Genomic DNA, 6,186 nt, shown 5'->3' on the forward strand with positions numbered 1-6,186 from the left:
GTTTCACTTTCTAAGACCTTTGAGGGAACTAATGCACCTGTGCTGAGCTCAGTGCATTAGCTATTTTGAATGTGCAGATTTTTGTCCTCCTGTCTATCTCTTTCCTACTGTGGAAATATCCCATATTTGACAGATATTTTTTAACTTGTGTCAAATCATCTAAACTACTTTTCTATCACAGAGTGTACAGGAGAAAATTTCACTCATGAGAAGCTGTTGACAAGCTGTCAACAGTCCTCAGCTTATACACCATCCCCGATAGGACCTCACCCCCACCCCGCCTTCTTCCAATCAGGCTGCCCCACTACCCATTTTCTTCCTTTCCCATGGAGGAGGACATCTCCCCACTGTTGTTATTGTTGAGGGTCCTCAGGGGCCCCCACATAGCTGGTGGCTTGCCATCAATTGTTCCCGCCTCTTAAAGAGTAAAGAACACCTCTACTCACCTCCACTGCCTCCCAGACACTGACCTTGGGGCCATTACTGGCATGGTCCCACAGTAGGGGGCAGTAGTACATAATGATAGCAAATGGATGTAGATTGGTGGGGGTAAGGGGGTGGAGGGGGCCACAAAATGAAGGGGAAAGGGACAGCACTTAAACACAACACTCTAGCATCTCTTCTGCTTTCAGGCAGTGGTGCACATTTTCACCCTGGCTGGCCTTTTTCATTTACTGGTGCTGTGTTATCCATTGGCCAGCCTGGTAGGCAGTTGTTGTCTGTGTGTTTGCTGTGGCCAGCCTCTCATTGGTGAGCCAACAGTGCATGAACACCTCACAGCAGTGGCCTAACCACCACTCTCATGGTATGGATGCCAACCTTCCCCGGGACCACACACCAATAACTCAATAACAGTTTCCCCAACCAGTGGGCTTCCTGTGTTTGTGACAATTGTCAGTATTTTGGTGGGGAGGGGTAAGAGAAGATCCAAAATATTCAGACTGAAGTGTAAGGCAGACCTAGGGCACTTCATACAGGTCTAGATGTTGTTTTAAAGGAAACGATGTGGAATGTGGTCACCTATTCCATGCTTGCAGTTAGCTGTGTCTTAAAGGCATACATGCAAATGACAAGGCGACACTAACTCTTTTGCCTTGGCATCATGTGATGATAAACAGAATTTGTAGTAAGCCAGTTTGGTCAGGTCACCAAAATTGCTTTGGTGCAGACAGCCTCATAGATGTGTCCCCAGGGAGCAAGGAACTACAGCAAACATGAGGGAAAGAACATTAATGTGAGATGATGAGATACGATAAACTTTATTACTACCATTACTGAAGTGAAATTCAGGTAGTTAATCAGTCAGTAGTGAAACTAGTCAGTCATCATCTACCATTCAAAGAAAGGATACATTACACAAACTTTATTTTTCTCATATATTCCCAGTATGTCTCAAAGCACATTATCTTATTTACAAAATTACATAGCCTTACTTCATTTTAATGTCTTATTTACAACGGCTATTGAAAAGTCAGAGTATTATTCAAGACTAGGACTTTGTGGTAATAAAGCCTGTGTAGATTCTTGTATCAGCGTCACAGTGCTGTATTGCCCCAAAGGATAGTCAGTCCATCAGAGTCCTTTGCTTCTGCAAGACACTGCAGGATAATGTAAATCATATAGAAAAGTCAAAATCACTAAACCTGCGAAGTACTAGAAAAAAGTGTTAAAAAGTTTTGAATTTAATTCAAAGAAACTGTGTGCAAGTGGAGGCATTTGAAGGCGATGCAGATCTAAAAAACTTTGACAGTGCTGCAGTTTAGAGAGGGTTTGCTGTCAGCATTGATATAGCCTGAACATCTGCTCGGGCATGTTCTGCCATGCGACTCAGCAGCCGCCTAACTGGTATTCCCTTTTCCTTTTGTTTTTCTGTTTATCCATGAGATATGTGGGTGTACAGAGTCATGAGGGTGTGGACATGTTTACTGCTACTACTGACTACTGATCCTGTCAAGGGCTTGGGTCACAACACCACAAACAGGAAAACATGTCACCTAATATATGCATATTTTTACTGGCTGGTGATTCTGCAGAAAAATTAGTGATTTGATGGTGCCTTGCTTCCATATGTATTTCATACCATCATCAGTCCATAGTGTATTTGCATTGTAACAAAGTGTGGGTGCTGGAGCCTATCCCAGCTCTCTTTGGGTAAAAGGCAGGGGTACACCCTGGACAGGTCACCAGTCCATCACAGGGCCACATAGAGACAAACAACCTCACACACACTCACACTCACTCCTATGGGCAATTTAGAGTCACCAATCAACCTGACATACATGTTTTTGGACTGTGGGAGGAAACCCACGCAAGCACAGGGAGAACATGCAAACTCCACACAGAAAGGCTGTGTTTCTGTAAAGTACAGTACTGTATATTTTTCATCTTAGCCTACATATAAAATTAGATATGTGACTTATTGTATGTGTCAAAAATTGTCATGTTCCTCGAAGCACAGGTCGAGGTGGAGGAGTAGCTACAATCTTCCACTCAAACTTATTATTAAACTTTCATCCTCAGGACAGTTATTTGAGAGCCTCACTCTTAGTCTCTCACATCCAAACTGGAAAACACAAAAACCAGTTCTACTTGTCATTGTGTACCGTCCACCTGCTCCTTACTCAGAGTTTTTAACTGAATTTCCAGACTTCCTGTCTGATATAGTGCTAGTTCAGATAAAGTCATTATAGTGGGAGTTTTTATGTAGATGTTGAAAATAACTGCCTCAGCACTGCATGAATTCAATATTAGGTTCAATTGGTTTCACTCAAAATGTAAATAAACCCACCCACTGTTTCAATCACACCCTTGATCTTGTTCTGACCTATGGCATTGAAATTGATCACTTGATAGTTTTTCCCTAAAATCCTCTTTTTTGAGATCATTCTTTAATAACTTTTGAATTTAAGATAATGGATCATGCAGCATTTCACTACAGCAGATGTTTATCTGACAATGCTGTTAATAAATTTAAGAAAATGATTCCATTTTTATTTACATCTATGCCATGTGCCAACACAGCTGCCTCAATCCTAGTCCCTACCAAGTTGATCATGTTGTTGACAGTGCAGTAGCCTCACTGCATGAAACACTTGATACAGTGGCTCCTCTGAAAAAGAAGTTAGTGAATCAGAGGACATTAGCTCCATGGTACAATTTACATATTTGTACATTAAAGCAGGCATCACAAAGGCTGGAAAGGAAGTGGCGTTCCACAAATTTAGAAGAATTTAATCTAGCCAGGAAAAACAGTCTATTAACATGTAGCCAGGCTGACAAAAAGTCACAGCTCTGTTGAGCCTAGTGTTCCCTTAGCTCTCAGCAGTGATTAAATTTTTAAATAAAATCACAACTTTTAGAGATAAAATTCAACAGACGCTTCCTATATCTGCCATAAATAAATCTTCTACTACAGTAGCTCTTGAATCATCTGTAAGACCTCATATGTTTAGATTGCTTCTCTCCCATAGATCTTTCTGAATTCACATCAGTAGTTGCTTCATCTAAATCAACGTGTCTCTTAGACCCCATCCCGACTAGACTGCTTAAAGACACCCTGTTATTAATTAACTCATCTTTATTAGACTTGGTAAATTAATCTCTAGTATCAGGCTACGTACCACAGGCCTTTAAGACTGCAGTAATCAAACCCTTACTCAAAAAGCCTAGTCTTGATCCAGGAATCTTGGCTAAGTATAGACCAATACCATTTATAATACCTACCATTTATTTCTAAAATCTTTGAAAAAGCTGTTGCTAAGCAGTTATCAAACCACTTACACAGAAATGAACTATTTGAAGATTTTCAATCAGGATTTAGAGCACATCATAGTACAGAAACAGCATAGTTAAAAGTCACCAACCTAGACCCACAGCATCTCATTACAGAGCATGTGATTGGTATCAGAGGAACAGCGTTAAAATGGTTCCAATCCGATTTATCGGACAGATGTCAGTTTGTTCATGTCCATGATGAACCTTCCACACGAACAAAAGTTAGTTATGGAGTTCCACAAGGCTTTGTGCTAGGACCGATTCCGTTCACCCTGTACATGCTTCCTTTAGGCTATGTCATTAGGTTTAATATATAGATAGCTGTATCTATATATTAAACCTGTTAACGCAAACCAGTTAACCAGACTTGAAGCGTGTCTAACTGACATAAAGGCCTGCATGACCAGTAACTTTCTACTTTTAAATTCAGACAAAACAGAAGTTATTGTATTTGGGCCTAAAAACCTCAGAGATATCTTTTCTAAAATTATAGCTACTTTAGCCCTGGGCATAGCCCTGGCCTCCAGCACTACTGTGAAAAACCTTGGAGTTATTTTTGACCAGGAAATGTCCTTTAACTCACACATAAAACACATCTCTAGAACTGCCTTCTTTCACCTGCGCAACATTGCCAAAATTAGGAACATCCTATCTCAAAATGACGCAGAAAAACTAGTCCATGCATTTGTTACCTCAAGGCTAGATTACTGTAACTCATTACTATCTGGATGTCCCAGTATCTCAATAAAAAGCCTCCAGTTAATCCAGAATGCCGCAGCCAAAGTCCTGACAGGAACTAGCAAGAAACATCATATTTCTCCTATATTGGCTTCTCTTCATTGGCTCCCTGTAAAATACAGAATAGAATTTAAAATACTTCTTCTCACATACACATCACTTCATGATCAAGCTCCTTCATACCTTAAAGACCTCATAGTACCATATTATCCCAATAGAGCACTTTGCTGTCAGAGTGCAGGTCAACTTGTAGTTCCCCGAGTTTCCAAAAGTAGAATGGGAGGCAGAGCTATCAATCTCCTCTCCTGTGGAACCAGCTCCCAGTCTGGGTTCAGGAGGCAGACACTGTACTTTCAAGGCTAGATTTAAAACCTTCCTCTTTGACAAAGCGTATAGTTAGGGCTGGCTTCAGGTAACCCTGAACCATCCTTTAGTTATGCTATAGGCCTAGACTGCCTGAGGACCATCAGTGCACTGAGCTCCCCTACCCTAACCCTCCCCTCCCTTCCCTTCCCCTCTCTTCCTCTCCTCCCCCTTCACATGTATATTCCACCATTGAATGTGACTAACTTTGTGCTCTCTCCCTCTCTCTCTGTCCTCTCTCTCTGTACCTTCTGCAGGTGTTCCTGGTCCTGGAGCTGTATATTGCTGATGTGCAGTTACTGGCCCCACCAACCTTCAGTGTCTATTTGTTGTTAATTGTTGCTGTTCTTTTCTCTCTCCTCTATCCACTCACCCCAAACGGTCGAGGCAGATGGCCGCCCAAACTCAGTTGGACTCTGCTGGAGGTTTTGTCTTCCGTTAAAGCAGGGGTCTCAAACTCGCGGCCCGCAGGACGATAGTTTGTGGCCCCCGCCTTAATATCAAAGTTTAATGTTAGTGTGGCCCGCAAATTTGATATGTATGGCACTTTAAGGGGGTCGCACACCGAACGAGAAATGCAGCGTCACGTCGCACCACGTCTTTAAAATTATTAATGTGAAGTTTGGCGTCTGTCCGTGGCGCCCAGCTACAAAATATAAGGTCGCACCGTTATTTGTCGGTCATTTGTTTTTTTTTTTATTTGCATCGCGCTATTTGCATTGCAAGAGAAGCCATGTTCAGAAGAACAGTTCATGTTCTTCAATGTTCAATTCATGTTCAGGACAATTCATGTTCAGAAGAAGGTTAAAGGTTAAAGAACTGTTAATACAGACATTTGAAAGAAATAGAAACCACATATAGTCACAGACTAGAGAAATCTAATTATTATTATTATTATTTATTTATTTATTTATTACTGATTGATTTATTTATTTTCTTATTAATTCTTTAATTTGTTTTATCTTATTTTGTGTTAAAAAATAAAAATAAAGAGATTTAAAAAGATTGGAATTTTTTTAACAAAGCTTTTCTTGTGGAAAACCTGATGCGGCCCAGCCTCACCCAGACTCTGCCTCTAGCGGCCCCCAGGAAAATTGAGTTTGAGACCCCTGCGTTAAAGGGAGTTTTTCCTCTCCACTGTCATCAAGTGCTTGCTCATATGGGTTTTGTTGGGTTTTTTTTTTTTTTTTTTTTTTGTAAAGTGCCTTGAGATGCTTGTATTGTGATTTGGCACTATGCAAGTAAAATTGAATTGAATTGAATTAAATATTTTAATTCATTCATGCATTGGATTTTTGACCAAATCCAATG

This window comes from Mastacembelus armatus, chromosome 22 (genome assembly GCF_900324485.2).
Source record: "Mastacembelus armatus chromosome 22, fMasArm1.2, whole genome shotgun sequence".
Classification (NCBI taxonomy): Eukaryota; Metazoa; Chordata; class Actinopteri; order Synbranchiformes; family Mastacembelidae; genus Mastacembelus; species Mastacembelus armatus.